Source organism: Canis aureus, chromosome 6 (assembly GCF_053574225.1).
Source record: "Canis aureus isolate CA01 chromosome 6, VMU_Caureus_v.1.0, whole genome shotgun sequence".
NCBI classification, from domain to species: Eukaryota; Metazoa; Chordata; class Mammalia; order Carnivora; family Canidae; genus Canis; species Canis aureus.
Genome location: NC_135616.1, coordinates 7850933 through 7869440, shown reverse-complemented (window position 1 = coordinate 7869440; position 18508 = coordinate 7850933). Strand labels below are relative to the sequence as shown.

The 18508-nt window shown below is 38.5% G+C and overlaps 1 protein-coding gene across 20 annotated transcripts in view; it reads left to right on the top strand.

The window, feature by feature from the left end:
* ARHGAP28 (Rho GTPase activating protein 28) overlaps positions 1 to 18508 on the top strand; it is a 257341-nt gene that overhangs the window by 100428 nt on the left and 138405 nt on the right. The window contains exon 1 of one of the 20 annotated variants that reach the window (XM_077900034.1): positions 15156 to 15230. The exons of the other annotated variants lie outside the window; for them this stretch is intronic. The gene's annotated coding sequence lies outside the window, so the exon portion shown is untranslated. Of the gene's footprint in view, positions 1 to 15155; positions 15231 to 18508 lie in introns of those variants that run through there. 20 annotated transcript variants of the gene reach the window in all.

The window sequence follows — 18508 nt, the reverse complement described above, 5'->3', positions numbered from 1 at the left end:
TTTTCGTTCAGTACTTTAAAGATGTCATTCAACTATTTTCTTGTGTTGTTTCAATGAGAAGTGTGCAGTCATTCTTACTGTTCTGTACATTGCAGCTGTTTTTCCCACTCTACTGCTTTTGATGTTTCCCTTTATCTCTGGTTTTTAGTAGTTGTGTCATGATATTTGCCTGCATGTGGTTTTCTTTATATTATCTTTGTTGAGGTTCATTAAGTTTTTTTGAATCTCTAGTTTGTAGTTCTCATCAAATTTGGAAACATTTCAGCCATTCTCTGTATCATTTTTATCCTCTGACCCCTGTCCTAGGACTCCAGTAACATGTATGTTATAGCACTTAATGTCATCCCACAAATCACTGAGACTTGTTCACTTCTTGAAGTTTTTTTCCCTCTGTGTTGTTTGACTATTTTCTATATTGCCTTCAAAGGTACTGGTCTTTTCTGCAGTCAGTGTCCTCAGAGTTTTATCTAGTATATTTTCATTTCAGATAATTTTTCATTTCTATAAAGTCTCATTCTTAAATTTTCTATTTGTTTCCTCATATATTTCCGTTAAATCCTTAGGTATGTTGAGCATATTTATAATTGTCCTTGTGTGCTGATTCCTCAACTGTGTCATCTTGAATCTGTTTCTGTGTGTCTCATTGTCTTGCTTCTTTGCATGTGTAGTATTTTTTTTAATTGAATGCTAGATTTGTGATTTGTTTATTTTTATTCAGTGTAAAGTTTGTTGTCTTTCTCTTAAAATGTTTGTTTGGGCAGGTCTATAGTAACCCTTACTGTAACGTAGATTTAGCTATACTACTAAACTGATACTTTAAAGTTATCTTACAACTAAAGACTCTTCTGGGGTTGGGACCTGAAGCCCCAGGTGCTCAACTCAGACTTTCTAGTCTGGCTATTAAAAACTCGAGTGTCTCCTAGCTCTTTGCAAAATCTGTGAATCATTTAACTTAAAGATCTTCATTTGTTTGTTTGTTTGTTTGTTTTTAGCATTATGAAGTTAACTGTTTATGTGTGACTTATCATTTAGCAACAACCTCAAGGAAACCCTTATATGGATAGCATAGCTTCTTCCTCTCTGGTACTTGTCCTAGAAAATTTCATCTCCTTTATCCTCTATGAACTCTGTTCTGTGTCCTCTTAATTCAGTGAGACCCCAGTATTCTTGGATTCCCTCTCACTGTACTCCAGTCTGGAATGTGCATCCAGTATAAAGCTGGGATAACTGTAGGATTCACTTCAGTTCTTGCAGGGATCACATCTTTACTTTCTTCTAATATTTATAAGCAGTTCTTACATATTTTATCCAGTTTTCCTGTTGTATGGCAGGAAGGCTCCTCCAGGGATGCCTGGGTGGCTCAGTGATTGAGCATCTGCCTTTGACTCAGGGTATGATCCCAGGGCCCAGTATGAAATCCCATATTGGGCTCCTGCCCAGAGCCTACTTCTCCCTCTGCCTATTTCTCTGCCTCTCTCTCTCTCTCTCTCTCAGAAATATATATATATATATATATATATATATATATATATATATATATTTTTTTTTTTTTTAAAGAAAGGCTGTAGTCTCTCTGTCACTCAGGATTATATATATATATATATATATATATATATATATATATATATATTTTTTTTTTTTTTTTTTTTTTTTTTTTTTTTTTAAAGAAAGGCTCCTCCATTCCAAGTTAATCCATCATGGCCAGAAATAGAAATTTCAGTTTTTACGAATATTTTGTATGTTTTCTTTTTACATATGAAAGTAGCCTTTCAGAACATCTCTGTTGTTGAACAAGAAGCAATTTTTGGGGAGGGAGAGAAGAGACTCCAAGGTCATTTACTATGCCCTGGATTGGCACAGGCTGAGATTGGACGGACATAGGACAATGGTTGGGCATTTCAGAAAGAAGAGGGTATGGTAACTGGGAGATAAAAGGTGGCAGTGGCTCTTCTTCTTTCCAGATACTCTTTCTCCAGTTATAAGGGAAGGATAACCTGTATATTTAAACTATCCCAAGAGAGGAGTTTCCTGGCTGGAAAATTCTGTATCTCTTATTTATGGATGGAATTATCTTTCTCCATTGGATGTCCATGGCAATTCAAATATTTCTTTTAATCTGTTTTTTTTTTTTTTTTTTCATCAGTGCTATTTATTGAGAATCGCAAAAGCCAGGTGTTCTGTTAAGGAGTAGTGCTCAGATTCGTTTATTTCTCACCACTGTTCTAGGAGGCAGACACTAATATGACCTCTGTTTTATCCATGAGTAAAGCAAAGCATGGAAGGATTAAATTTGCCCAAGATCACATAGTGTGCAGTGTGGACCTATGTCCTTCTTACTTCATACCCTGCACTCTTGATATTAGGCTATACTTTCCCTTTTAGTATACAGTACTTTTGTATTATAGTTTTTTCTTTACCGTTTTACCAGTTCATGAGTTGACTGAAAATAGGAACTCTGTGCTTATATGTGTTAGGTCCTCAGAGCCCCTGCTCACAGCAAGTTGAGAGGGAGAAAATGGGGGACAAGTATAATCTTCTTTCTCTCTCATTTTGGAAAAGAAATAGTGCTAGCTTCTTAGAATTAACTTGGTATCAAAATACTTCCTTATCAATAAGGTTGATCTTTCAGTGTAACTTTGTTTTACTTATTTTATTCCTCATTAATCATAGTTGGTAGAGTCAACTCATAGAAAATCAGCTGTCATATAAAACAATAGATTGCAAAAAGGAGAAATTCATTATTATTCTGTTGTGCAGTGTACATACCTAGTAATGGCAGACTTTGAGATAATGTGTTCTATGATATTTTCTCCATTTAGTCATGCCTATAAATTATCTTCCCTTAAAGATTGTTTTGTTTTGTTTTTTGGTAGCATTAGATAATGTTTGTTAAAATAAGATATATAGTTGAGACTATATAATGATAGAAATAGCATAGCAAAACCCTCTAATCAGTAACTTAAAGTTATCTTCTTTTTGTTTGCTAACCAAATACACAGTGATATCTTGATTAAGTCTCAGTAACCAGGGCAGTGAAGCTATTCTGTAGTGGTACGTCAGCATCCCCAGGGAAGGATGATCAAGCTTCCAGGTGGATGCTTCCAAGGGTTTTTATGTTAGATGACTGTTGGATGGCAGTTTCCACAATTTGTTCCCCTCCCCCAGGGTCAAATGTACACGTTCCAGGAGGCATTTAAGCCATGTGTGATAACCCTCATAGCTGAACTTACAAGCTCCCTGTAGACTGGTTGGTGTTTGTCAGGCCAGAGGCTATATGTAAGGTGAGAAAGCCTTGCTGCTGGAAGCTGTCAAAAATCTATTTCAAAAGTTCTTCAGAATCTTTAATTATTCAATTAAAAATGCCTCTAGCACTGGGGAAGCTGTGTCAGAGAGGAGGGGGGGGGTATGTGGCAAACAGTATGTTACAACGTCTGAAACTCTGAGCTCGGAAAAAGAGGGTATAGATACTTGTTAAAGGCAGGAAATTCTGTTTTTATTTGACCACCACTCTGTTCTTAAGAGATTCTTTCTTGTTGGCCAAAAGCAATACAACTTTCAGGTTCAGTGATTATGAATGCTTCCTCATATTATAGAACCAAAATGACTTCATTCAGAGTGAGAAACTTTAAATCTTTATTTTCCATTTTTAACACTTGCAAAAAGATCCATAGTAAATTTTTATTCTATCTATAAATTGGGACCCAAGAGAGAGGGCAGAGAGGGAAGGAAGAGAGACAGGGAAGGTCCTATTTCTCAAGCAAAGCAAGAGAAATGCTGAGAAGTAAAAGAATTATGTTTCACATGATCTTTTAAGATGCAGGACCTTTCCTCTTGGTAATTTTATAAAATGGACAAGTATCCACTAAAGTTGCTTTCTTCTTTATACATGACAAATTAATGAGCAGCCGTCAAAGAATTGATTTTTAGTCTCTCGTGGCCTGAACTGGATTCAAGCAATGATGTGAAGGCTCAAAACTAAATCTTTTGTTTCAGATCCCTGAGACTATCCTGTCTCCTGGCATGTTGTTGTATTATATTAAACATTAATTGTTGGATCATAAGAACCACAGGGGACCACAGGTTTGTATCCTTCTTCTCTAGGTAATGTTTTTAAAAAGTCAATGAGTCCTTATCAAATCCCACTGCCACCACACTAGAACTTGAAGGGCACCAAAGGAAAGGAGTTTCCATTTTTAACAGATAAGGGCCTGAGGAAGGATTTTAGGTACATCTTCTAAACTAAGCTAAACTCCTTTTCACTGAATTAATTCATACTGAATATTGTAATTCCTATCCATGTTGTAAGAAATCTGTACCTTAGCCATCTTAATAATGTATTTGAACAGGGTAATCTAAAAAAACATATAGTCATATTTATGTTAAATGCTAAAAACTCCAACTTGTCTTAAAATTCTATTATATTGCATTTTTCCTGGGATGTTTTTCTGTAGAAAAGAGTTATGATTCATTCATTAATTCAGTAAGTGTTTATTACAAGCTTACTGTGTGTAGAACATTGTGCTTGATTTTCCTGGAATTATGCATTTATCTCTTCATTTATTTAACAACTTCTTATTGCATATTAATAAATGCTAAGTGCTATTCTTGGTCCTGGGAATATTGTTAAGTATTCATTACCAATGGAGAAGTCACACAAGTGAACAAATGCATACATAATATAATTTTGGTGAGATGAGAGGGGGATATATTAGCTTTTTGTATCCAGCTACTAATGACTGATACTATGTATCATCATCTGGAAAATTGGATGCCACCATGCAGTGACAGCATGATCTGACTTTAAGGCAAAATACAGGGCCCTTTTCAGTTATCTTATGCAGTTCTCAAAATAGACATGTAAAGTACATGTTATTATTCCCATTTATTCAGACAAAGAAAATGAGGCTGAGAGAGATGGGTGAATTTCTTATGCGAGGCCAGAGAGATTGGGTAAATTTCTTTACTTAAAGCTAGCAAATCCCATACGAAAAAAAAAAAAAGTCAGATGGAAAACAAAATAATGTTTAGCTTACTTAAGCTAGCAATTTTTTGAATCAAGCCCTTGCCTTCTGACTATAAATTGCGTGTTTTTTCTCTGCATTACTATTTGATACATGTTGGATTAATTATCTACAAATTCTTTTGTTTCTAAATTTCAAGTTAAAATTCTTTCAGAAGTAGAAATACTTACAAATCATGATAGATACGGTATTTGCTTTTGACTTTGAAAATACTTTTAATAAAGCCTCATATCCGCTTAGTGGGGAAAAGAAGGAAAGGGGAAGACTATCTAAAAATTGCCCTCATACACTGCAGGTTTTTCATAAATCTCAGCCTTCTGGAGACTGATTACACTGTGCAGTCTTCCTTAGGAAATGGGTGAAAATTGGAGCTGGGACACAAACAGGAAGGCTGGGAGGCAGATCTGTCCCACAGACACTGCCTCTTTAAATAGCTACCGTGCAGTGGGACTTAGTTCTCTGCTTGACAAGAAACTCCAGTGCCCTTTGTTTCTTGGCTTCTGGGCTGGAGGCAACCAGTGCTGTCCTGTCCTGGAGGAGGAGGCAGTGCTCAGAGGGTGTGAAGTGCTGGATGTGGGGTGGAGGATGGCCTCCCCACCTCTAGGCCATGAGGACACATAGTCGGACAGATGTTTTGTACTTCTCCCTTAAGAATATCGTTCCTAAGACTTTTAACCTCCTAAAAGGTAAGGTTGAGAGCACTTCCTAGATCAATAACAGGCTTCTTTCCGCAGACTGATTCTTTTATTTAAGAGAGGAAAGAAGAGAGTAGATGATTGCTATAGCTTTTTTTTTTAATCCATTTTTAAGTGAATGCGTAAGTGGTGCTTATGGTTTTATTAGGAGGTTATAGGTACATTATGTTAAGAGATAGTAAGCTGTGATTTTTTTTTTAACCTTACAGAGATTTTTGTTACAGAGTGAATATGTTTCTAAAGCTCAATATAGAAGGAGAGTAGATAAGCCCTATTACTAATTTGGGAAGGCTTGTTAAAATGGAATACTAATAGATGCATAAAAATGAATGGCTTAGAGGTCTTTTGATTCCAGTTCCTGCTTTTGAGCAGGAGCCTTTAGAACTAATCCAGGGGTGCCTGAATGGCTCAGTCAATTGAGTGTCTCACTCTTGGTTTCTGCTCAGGTCAGGACCTCGGGGTAATGAGAACGAGCCCCTAGTGGGGCTCTGCGCTCAGTGCAGAGTAGGCTTGGGATTTTCTCTCCTTCTCCCTCTGCCCCTCTATCTCCCCCTGCTCCCCTGTATTCTCTCTCTCAAACATATAAATCTTAAAAAAAATCAATAAAAAAAATTAAAAATCCCTCTAATCCAATATTTCCAGATCATTATCTAATTTTGGGAACATCTACTGATGCAGACTCCATTACCCAAGCAAGCACTTCCACTCTTTAGTGGAAATAATGTATTTCTTTGGTCAGGCTACCAAGCCTTTCCTCTGGTTTTCCATGTTGGGACAAAGGATGCCAAGCAGAAGCAGCTATTTTTGCCCTGGTCCTGGAGAAGACGGATGGGGAGGGAGTGCCCATTGCATCCCTGTCCTACAGAAAGAACTGTGCCTGGGATTTTTGTGTGCTGCTTTCATCCATTTCTTCTCATTTTGTCCTGGCCTCTGCCTACCCCTCTCTTATGCATCCTCTTCAAGAAATCAGTACCTGCATTAGAGCATACTCTGAAAGCCAGCCATTAGTCTGATTAATAGTAAGCAGAAGGCCTATTTCAAGAAATACAAATGCAGCTCTTCCCAGAAAGGTTTCCACAGTATCTGTTAACCTCCTTTATGTTTAATTTTTAGAGCACTGTTACCCATACAGCCCCTTTGTAAGTGACTCCTTATGTGTCTTTTTTTTTTTTTTTTTCTTGTTTTTGTCCTTTGCATTGTCTTTCAGAGGAAGCGGAAGTATTCGGATGGGTGCTTTTATTGTTTATTTGAAATTCATTTCCTTCAAACTAGGATCATTTGCTTCAGAGTGTTCTGGGTTCTTTTTAGTTAAGTATCATCATCTTTATATTTTTGCCAGTGTGTTTACAGTTTCTTTATTGTTTTAAAATAGTTTTACTAATGTGTTTTGTAATCAAAGGTAAAGTCCACTTTTGCCCTTTTGAGCCTTCTTTTTGAGCCTTCTTTAGACTTTAGTAAGAAAGCCCATTTAGATGAAATACTGCTTTTCTTGTGTAGTATGAGTTGGGAGGAGTAAGGGCTTTTTTTGCTTTTTAGATTTCAGAGTATAGTAAGCAAAACCAAAGTCTATGATAGAGTATATATTTCCAGCATAATGTCTAGGATGTGCTTGATGTGCTCATTTGTTTATGAAAATAATTTTCTATTACGTGCTTTGATGATTATTACAAAATACAGTCTTACTTTAAATTTTGTAAATAAAAGCAATTCGCATTATTTTTGGAAATTCTTCTTAAATTTGACATTCTGCAGTTTTGTTTTGATAGGTGCCCTAGTTCTGCATAAAATAACTGCCCCCTGCCCAACCGCCTTTGTACATGTCCTATCCCTTACAAATTTTGTAAGGCCCTTGTTACACTACAAACTAAGGGATTAATTGAATAGTAACTGTACTAATCAAAAGCAAGTTTAACAAGATAAGACTTGCATTTAGATTGGAAAATATAAAAAAAGGACTTAATTTTTTTGATACTAAAGCTGAAAGAAAAAAATCAGATGGGAAACAGAATAATGCTTAGTTTACTTAAGCTAGCAGAATCTTTACAGAGGAGCTCTGAAGGCAATGGACATCATAATGCAAGGCTTTATTAGCCAAGGTTCCAGCAGAAATTTAAGAAAAATAAAATCGCTTATGAGATGAGCTACAAGGAAATCAGTGCCCCTCTGCAATAAGTAGAATGACAAAGTAAAGTAACAGATTTACTGGAAGGCCTCCTACTGAAGTGAGTTGAGCCAAGTGCTGGAATGTGTTTCAGAGCCTATTTAAAACCCCAGAGGTGGTGTTTTGAATCAGTCTTGCTGACGTAAACACAGACCCTGCCTGGAAATTTTCCAAAAGCAGAGAAGATGAAGGCAGTTCAGTCAAAATGTGCAGTGTTATTATAGTAAAGATGTGGGGAAGCAATTCACCACCATCTTAGGAGACTGAATATTGCAGCCTTTTGGCTATCTCTGAAGGTGTAGTATGACCTGGTGATAGGACCATTCACTGAAAGATGATTGCACTGAGAACAATTGCCCCCAAGTGCTTATCTAAACAGAAAGAAGGTGGGGTGTGTGTGTGTGTGGGGGGGGGCATTGAGAAAAAGAGAATTGTTTCTTAATGATAGAGAAACCTGTAGATTATTTAAGGGAACAAAAACTACTAAGAGGAATGTTTGGACAATGTCAGTGCTGACGAGATGGCCATTCATTGCTAGGGCACTTTAGTGATGAATAAATGATAGGTTTACAAAGCTCAGGTACCAAGCAAACTCTGTTTGTAAGTGAGCAGAGTAAGCAGGTCTTGTCTCTGTTCACTATGAAGATTACTGTACCTAATACTCCATGTTAGATGTATTTAATTAAGTGAACATGAAGACTTAAACTTTCAAAATTCCTCATATGGATATGCATAGTAGTAAATTAGGGCCTGAAATGAAAGAATGTTTCCTGCCCAGCTGCACATTGCCCTTCCAAAGAATCCAACCTGTTGCTTCACAAAAACCACTATTTGGGACCTGAAATGCCCATTATTTTGCTTTAAAAGACAGAAAGGCACAATATTTCAGTTATTGGTGTACTAAAGTGTACATAGCTATCTGAAACTTCTGGAATAAGTAGATGCTAAACGAGATTTTTCTTTTTGTTCCATGACTTGCAGAGCTCATTTCAAATGATGCCTCCATAAACTTCAAAAGAAATGCTGGAGATGTGGAGGCAATAACCTGATGCAGTGCTGCCTGTGATGACAGGGGTGTATAGTAGAGCCTTCTGTGCTGGTGTAGGGCATCATCCAAAGGAACTATGTGACTATTCAAGACAGAGTGCTTTGTAGCAATATAGTTAAAATGAAGGCTTCACCTACTTGAAAAGATTCTTTTTAAATAATATATTATATAGTATTATATAGTAATGTAGCATATAGTAATCATCTTTCATTCTTTATCAACCTCGAATTATTCAGCAGGTACAAATCTTCTAGTGTTTTTTAGTTAAAGTATGACAAGATTTATCACTTGATCCATCTGCTGCAGCTGCCCCTCCCCTCCTTCTAACAAAACAAAACACCCCAAAGTGCAATCCCTTTTCGAATTAGGGAAGTCTCTGGATATCCCTTAACACTAAGAGGTTGCAATTCCTTCAAAACAGCTTTCTAGCGTATGGAATGGAAGAAATCAGAAGCCAATATTGGACAAGCCCATTTTTAGCTTTTTTTAAGAACTCAATTTCCCAAGTCCCAGAAATGTCTCAGCTATCAAAACGTCTGCCACTAGTATTCTGTAGGTTTTAGTGGTAACGATGAATAGAATGATAGAATGGGTGCAAGCATTTTATGAATACTGTTTCCTTTACCTTTACAATAACTTCATGCAGAAGGGGGTATATACAGTTTACAGATAAGGGGACTGAGGCACTATGAGGCCAAGTGTCTTACCCACATTTTGTATAGCTGAGTGTCACGGCAAAAATGAGAACCAAAATTTGTTTCTCTCTGAGTCCTGGGCATTTTCTCCACACAATGCTGAATGAATGACCAAATTTGTTATCTGTATTTTCCAGCGTGGAGATAATAGGAGAACTTTTTGAGATTTTGATGGAAGTTGCTGTAGGATTTTGAACAATTGAGGAAAGCTGTTTCTCCTTATTAATGGGGCCCCATATTGACCTACTCTCTTGAAGGAGAAGGTGGTATCTATTCTTCTTCCACAGTCATATATAAATCTTGGTGCGTGTGTGTGTGTGTGTGTGTGTGTGTGTGAGAATGTATGTGTAGGGGATACTCTTGGGAGAAAAGAATGGAAAGGATTGCTTTACCCCTATAAACTGCAAAAATTTGAGAAGGAATGTAATACAGAGAATTATTATAAGTTCTTAAGCCCTTAGTGGACTCAATGAGCTTTTTCAGTAATCTGTTTACAATTCTGTCTGTTTACTGAAGAGATTTGGCTTTTTGGTAGTTACTTGGCCACCTTGGATTGTAAACCGATTCATCTGTCAAAGTCCAGCTCAAATTCCACACCCTCCTTTTCCCTTTTCCTGGTCTCACCACTCCTCTCACACGGACATCTCCAAATTCCTGAAGACTAGGTTCGAAGTATCTTTCCTTTAGTATTTATATTCCCATAATCAGAAGGTGAATTTTCTTTTTAAAAGCATTACTTTATCTTTGGCTAGCTTGTTGGACACTGGCCCCTGTTGGACACTGTTTGCTTTCTTTACTTCAGGAACACCCCTCTTCCTGCATAGCTAATGTAGAGCTTGCCGTTAGTAATAGTTGATTCATTTGTTATATTAGCCTTTCATTGTTATTCCTGAGACAGTTCCTGAAATATTTGATGATAGTGAGCATGCTTCCTTGGAGCCTTTTAAATTTCTCCATTGCTAAAAAAAAACAAAAAAACAAAAACAAAACAAAACAAAAAAATTTCTCCATTGCTTTCAACAGTTTCACATGTGGCACAGCTTCTTGACTGTCTGTCTTCATCCATCCTGTTCTGAATTCAGTCCTGGCTGTCAACATCCACCCTTAGTGGTGCCCAGAGCTGAATTCCAGTTCTGCTACGTTTAGGATAATCATCTCTTCTTTCTGTGTGATAAACCTCTATACTTCTGTGCTGCTCAATGTTCCCTTTAGTTTTCTTGGCACCCATGTAGTGCTGTTAGCTTGTACTGACCTTGAGTTTGGCTAAAATCACATCTTTTTAATATGAACTGTACTCTTGCCAAGAAGCAGTCATCCTAAACATGGACAGTTGAAGTTTCTGAACTTCATCCCCATTCCTGTGAAGCTTCATCCTCTTAGTTTCAGTACCTTTGGCCTCCCAGTGCAGAATTTCTTGATTTTTGGATTATTATCCAAAATACTCTATAAGACTAAGTAAGGAAAATGGTCTTCTGAGAAAAAAGTTCCGAAACTTTAAAAAAGAATCTAATCTTCCCAAAGAAAGTCTCAACTTGTTACCTTGTTGAGAAAACTTTTCATAGCCTAGTATTTAAAGCCCCATAGTGGGATCCCTGGGTGGCGCAGCGGTTTGGCGCCTGCCTTTGGCCCAGGGTGCGATCCTGGAGACCCAGGATCGAATCCCACGTCAGGCTCCCGGTGCATGGAGCCTGCTTCTCCCTCTGCCTATGTCTCTGCCTCTCTCTCTCTCTGTGACTATCATAAATAAATAAAAAAAAAATTAAAAAAAAAATAAAGCCCCATAGTGTCCTCCTGTGGCATCTGAAGAGTTGTTACAACTATGCTTTCTATTACATCATGAGCCAAGCTAGACTCCGCATCCATCCCACCCTGTTCCCTGTGCCTGCCCAGCTGTGACTTTGTTCACTAGAGCCTAGAATTCACGTCAGTCCTGTTCCATCTCTACCAGTCAGAATCCTGCACATCCTTCCCCTTGAGGTCTTTCCTGAACTTTAATAAGTGATTTCTCCTTCTTTCCAGTTCCCAAAGCATATATTGAATTCTGTTTTATGAGTGCAGTATGGTATGGTGATTGCGAGCAAAGGCTCTGGGAATGGATAGGCTGTGTGCAAATCTGGGCTATACCCCAGTAGTGCTATAATCATGGGCTAGTGAATTTTTCTCTTAAATCTCACCTGTCCCACCTGTAAAATGGAGGTAGTCGTGCCTACCTTATAGGGTTACTGTGAGGATCGAACTCGTTAGTATGTGTAAAGTACTTAGAATGATACTTGGTATGTAGTAACTGCTAATAATTGTTAGCTTTATCTGTACATACTCAGTAAATTGAATTTTGCTGATGAAGCTCAGAATAACTTATGGACATGATTTTTTGAGTCCTTAAATACATGGCCATCAGAGGAAACATTTACAAACTTATGGAGACAGAATGTTAGAGAGGAACATTTTCCCAAGGAGGCATTGTGAGGTGGTTTCCAACTAGAGGCCAGACTCACAGCCTTTTTCATTTGCAGTCAAATATTGGTCAACATTTTTATAAGCACTGTGCATATTTACTTACATCAAGTGATGCAGATAACCTGGAGAAATATGGCCTTAGTGTTATGAACTGTGTTTATCAACATTGCAATGAAAATAGTTAATTGCTCAAAGCTTAATTTTAATTTGTGTGCCCATGGGCTCATGCTAATTTGCATTTTGCTTTGTACAGCATGACAAAAGGAATTGTAAAGCATTTCTTTTTTCCTCTTATGAAATATAATCTTTATTCCCTTGGGAAAAAACATCATGGTTGAGCGACATCAGAAACTCATGCGTTTAACTTTTGGCATTTATCATGAGGATTAGCAATCTGTAGCCTGATTAACTCTGACCTCAATACTTATTGAAGGTCTACCAAGAATCTTGTGTTGGGCTAGGTTACTGTTAAGATATTAAGAAGTAGAAGGTGAAGTTTCGGGATCCCTGGGTGGCGCAGCGGTTTAGCGCCTGCCTTTGGCCCAGGGCGCGATCCTGGAGACCCGGGATCGAATCCCACGTCGGGCTCCCGGTGCATGGAGCCTGCTTCTCCCTCTGCCTGTGTCTCTGCCTCTCTCTCTCTCTCTCTCTGTGACTATCATAAATAAATTAAAAAAATAAAAAAAAAAAAAGAAGATGAAGTTTCTGTACTTAGGTATATTTGGAGATATAACATAGTAAAGAAAGTAATAATATGAGGCGTATATATAATAGTTCTGTATTCAGTGAATTACTAAATTAGTGGCATAGAAACCTGGGTAGTTTAAGAACCTCAACAGGATAGTTCCTAATTGCTACATACCTATTTCAGTTCTCTTTCCAAACTGCCCCTTCAAGAACCTCTAAAAACTAAAGAATACAGCCTTGAGGACATCATCAGTTAACTAAAAATAATGTATTTGTACAAAGTGTTTCTTCTTTGAAAATTTTCTCTAGATATACCTAATGTTGAGGGAGTATTATTGTAATAGCTAACAGATTACCTTAATTAGTTCTGATGATAACCTTGTGTTATTATCCCATTTTTTGAGACAAGGGGGTGTCAGGCCTCAGAGTGAAAACATAAATTACCACATCAGTAAGAGGTAAATCTGTGATTCAGTTCACATCAGCCCAACTGAAAAGTCTTCTTTCTTAACCACTATACTCTTTTGTCCCCATTGATTCCTATTCACCACCCTACTAAGGGATCCACGATTAGAGTATTATGGATGAACTTCAGCAAATATGATTGGACTTGGGGGATAGAGATGAGGTAGAAAAGGTAAGCTAAGGCAAATTGTAAAGAAACATTTATACCAGCTAATGGATTTAGATCCAACTACCTAATAGTTGGATTAGCCTCATCCACTGATTATTAACAAGACAATGGCATTATATAATTTTGTTTTAGCAGCCTTTGCATGTGTATGTAAAGGATATTAAAATGGCAGAGAGCCAAATATCGGGAGACAAGTTAGGTGTGCAATAGCCTAGATACATCATAAATTTTTTACTGGATATATAACTAAATCAAAAAAGATGGATTTGAGAGATGTGTCTAAGGTAGATTTGGCCATATTTGTGGACCTGCCCAATATGGTGGGCATAGAAGGAGGAGAAGTGAAAAATGGGAGAGTTGTGGTGATGCCATTCTTGAGACTGGGGGAAAGCAATGATTACAATTGAGAGGGGCTGAATTTTGGGTATGATGAGTTTCAGGTGAAAGCAAACATATGAAGATGATTTGACATCCTGAAGAGTCTGAACTCAAGAGTGATCTGGCCAAAGATTAGAGAATCCTCAGCCAGTAAGTGAAGCCACAGCAATGGATAAATAAGGTCATGGGCAGAGGCTCAGGTGCCACAAGTAGAGAGACATTGGAAGAGAATGAGGGACAAAATCCAGGAGAGCCACCAATATTGAAGATATGACCCTCCTCAGCAGTGTTTTAATCTGATAGCTTTACTGTGAACTCTTTGAGTGGAGTAGGTATTTCCCATGCCTCTGTCAATATGACTATAAGCTGTTCTTGGTGTTAGCTTCCTTGGGCAGCAGCTAAGCCATTAGCTGTTGATTGTTGCTAGTATCACTCCCAGAAGATTGATCAACTCCAAACTTGGGAAATAATTTGGTCTGTGTAAATTTATTAATGTTTGGTATAGTCCAGAGATAATACATAACTCACTCATAAGTCAGTTGTTAGATGTCCCGGCTTTTCTTTAGGATTTTTTTCAAAAGTTTGAATATTATATTTCTAGTTTTAAAGTAAATAAGTGCAGTGAAGGAATGTATGTGAAATGACTGACAATCCCTTAGTGAACTCCAAGTTTCTTATGAAATCTCTTCAGAACTTGACTGGCAGCTTCCTAGGTCCTAAAAATGTATGAGTGCTTTGATTCTCTTGTGGTGTGCTCTTTCAGTAGTGACAAGAACTTCTCTAAAGACTGGCTATATTGCCCACTCATAGACAGCTAATTAGCAGTGACCACAGCTTGAGAAGTATTAACATTGCGCATGGCCTGGGGGAAAATACCCAGGGCAAAGGGCAAAGAGTTTTGGCTCTGAGGCCTTTGGCTCTGAATTTGAATCCTACATTTTACATTCTTACTCTTACCAGCTATGGGTCCTTAGATGAGTGACAAACTCTCCTTAAGCCGTTTTTTAATCTGTAAAAATAAATTTTAATAGTACTGATAATATTTTTCATAGAATTGTTGAAGATGTTCAACAGGTATTTTACCCAATGTGGGGCACTAAGGAATGTTGTATAGAATTACTGAGTATTAATACACATTGACTAGGATTTCTTTCTCTCTTTTATTCTGTTTTAAATACCTTTGTAAGAGCTGCACTCTCTGGAAACTTTTTTATTAGACTTTCCTGAATGTAGTACAGTTCCTAGCTAGCTGGTACTGTAAATAATAAATTCTCTGATATTAGGGGATGTGGGCTGTCACAGCAGTTCATTCTAATATGTTTAGAAGACTATACTTTTTTAGAGTTTTCCTCTCTTTCTTTTACAGAATGACTACTTCTCATCTGTAAACATGCATTGGCCTAACTTTGCAGCTTAAGCAGGGGTCAGAACATCTGAATTCATCTGCTGATATGGTATATTCATTTCTTTTCTCTCCAGCACAAGTCTCAAGGAATGCTTGCCTGATTTTTGTAGTGGAAGCTTTTCTTTTCATTAAATGAATTGACCTAGAATCGTGTAGATAAAAAAGCCCCAGGCCTTTTTGTAGGCCATTATGAAAATCAAACTTAGTTTGGGCCTAGGTATTATTGAAGAGTGCACTACATACTGCATTAAAAACAACACTACATCATGTTGTCAGGGAAATTCCCCCAAATTCCATATTAAGATACATATTGAAGCTCTGCAATTAAGCAGAGGTATCTTCTTTGGGCTGCTGATCAGGGCTGTGCAACTTGCATGATAGAAAATGAATAATAGTCCTGGCAAGCTAGATATTTTCAGGAGTTGCACACACATTCTCACATATCCTTGGGTAGAACCAGATGTAAGAGGCTTTACCATTGCAACTACTTGGTTTTCACAAACTGAATACTAATACTGTGTGTTCTGGGCTCCCCATGTTGTTTTCATCAGAATTCTACAAAGTTTTGGTATGTAACTCCTGGGGTACACGTATGCTGTGATTCCTCAAACAGCCATTTATAAACAATATCTGCCCCAGTTCTAGGGCAAAGATCACATTCAGTTGCTCACCAGTCCTTGTGGAGAGCAGAAATATTCTAAACACCCTCATTACCTGGAAAATGGGTTACTTAATGGTGACAATAGTGACAGTTCTTTATTGGTTCAAAATTACTCTGGCCAAAAAAAAAAAAAAAAAAAAAAAAAAAACTCTGGCCAGTGTGCACCTTTCTAACAAATCTTTGCAGAAATTCAGTCATCTAGCTATAATAATAGCAAATCGAAGAGAACCCACAATGTTACTGACATGGAACCCAAGAGTCCCTATTTCATGTAAGAGATCCTTATGAACTGGATTTATTTGGGAAACTGCAGAAGAAATGAGAGGCTGCAGCAAGACAATGGAAAGGAGAGGCAAGCAGAAGGGGCAGGGCCCTCCTGTTTGCAGTGGAGCTGGCAGCATGTTGACACGTGTTAGCAGGGATTGAGGACCTGCATAGGCCCAGGTACTTCCAGGCAGGCGTCCCTCCCCCCAGCTTTTTGAGCCTGGGCTGGACCTGTGAAGCCATCCCTAAATCAGAGCTCAGGTAAGATCTAAGGTCAAGGCCAGATGGCCAGCCAGGATCTGCTTCTCTGGTGTTTGCGGAAGTCAGACCGTGGGGTTGTTGTTTCTGGAGAGAATTTGACCTTAACTGAATATTCATATTTAACATTTAAGCAAGGGAGGCTGAGGGAAATCAATCAATCTTGTAATACACATGAATTTCACAGTCACAGAATATAATTTTCTCCATTTCTAGCAACAAATTTATATTCTAACTCTAATCCCCCATTTCTAACAGCAGAAAAAGTTAATCTAGTCACAGCCACAGCCAGTCTGCTCCATTCAATTTAGTGCTTCCTAAATTGCTTCTGGTTAAGATTCAGAATATTCAGGATATTTCTTCCTTCCCCTCTTTATTGGATGTTGCTTTAAGAAGTACTGCTTTAGAAGACAGGGGACCTCTGTTCTGGATCAGCACCCACTCCTTCCCCTGATTTCTCAGAGCCCCAAGCTAATGCCCTGACCCTGATGGGATTGGATGCAGAACCTCTGGGGTGCTTGCATGCTTCCCTGGGCATGGATGTACCTCCTGACTGGCTGCCTGTTCTGAACTACCCACTTGGCAGCCCCTGGTATCAGGACCTTGACCTCCAGGTGGGAGGAGAATCCATTACTCTTCTTCTCTTTCTCTCTGTCAACTGAAATCAGTACCCCTAGGCAAGGCAGGCATCTCCCGACCCCCCTGCCTTAGCCCACCAAATTCACCCCTACTGTATTGTTCCTGCCCTTGCTAGGAAGTCTCTGCATCTGTCATCCTTAATAGAGAAGAGCGAAAGGAAGGAAGCATCCTGCCAGATCTTCCTAAACTTCTGGGGGAAGCCTGTCATGATTCCAAATCCCACCATAATCGATTGGGGCTTTATTCTGGGGCCGGGACACAGAATGTATATTCTCTCAAGGCCTATAGTGCTCTTTATCCTCTCCAAATTTTCCTTTCTTCCTGAAGTAGTAAAACACACATATTCATGCACAAAAAAACAAAAAACTCGTTCTGCTGGTTCATATCTCTTTTCAAAACAACTTTTGTCTCTCATTTGAACTAGAACCAAGAATTTGGAATCTTTGTTTTTGTTTTTTTTTTCCTCCTGACAGTTCCCCTGGGGCCAGTGGTGAACTAACTACCCTGTGTCTCTTGGAATATGGGTTTAGAGAAGGGGTTGAAGTGGTGAGGAGGGGCAGCACCAGTCAACATTCTATCATATCCTGGCAAAGAGCACCCTGATCTGGTCCATCGGTCCAGATTGGGCTCTCATTTCCTTCGGATACCAGGCATTTTGGGCTGACCTCATAACTGGGAAGGACTGCTGTGCAGTCCCCATTGTCCCCACTATTACTGATGAGGAGCATGGTACATCCCTCAGGATGGTTTCTCACCCTGTTTTTTAGGGTAAAAGATATGGGTTATTAACATGTCGAAAATCCAAATATGAGGATGTTGCTTTTTCCATTTCTTGATGTTTTCCTGAGAGCCTCAATTGGAGCTCTAATGAGGAATCTCATCTGTGTATGTACGTGTGTATATTCTTACACACACACACACACACACACACAATTATAATTGGATTTCTCTACCAGACTTCTGGTTGAGTTTTCTTAGGAATTGACCATCTAGTAGTCATAGTGCTTACTCATTCTAGTTTTCCTTGGGGATGCTTTCTTCCCCATATCTTGGAAATCTACCAGTGATAATGCATCTAAATTTTAAAAAGGATTTGGAGGATTTTGGGCAAAGTGCTTCTGAAACCAGAGTGAAGTTTCATCTTGTCTGCCCCCAGCCCCAGCCTGCCAGTCCTGTTTCTCCAGGGTCTGTAGGGGCCACTACATTCTTATCTTCCTTAGCTGGTCTTTTAATGGTTTCCCAGCACTTCCTTTATGCCTCTGCCTGAGGCATTTAGCTAGTTTTTCTTTTATCTTTAAAGCTGCCCTTACCTACCAAGCCCCTTGAGGTTCTTTTCTTTCTAAAGATTGCCTGCAGAAACAACACAGACTCATTGCAGTCTTTTATCCTTTAGCCCCCTTTAGACAAGGCCAGACTCAGTTTTAAAGGTATTTACTTTTTTCATAGGGAATAGTAAATAGCTAAATTGGTCAAAAGCCCTTCAGTGGGACAGCTCCCTGTGCTCT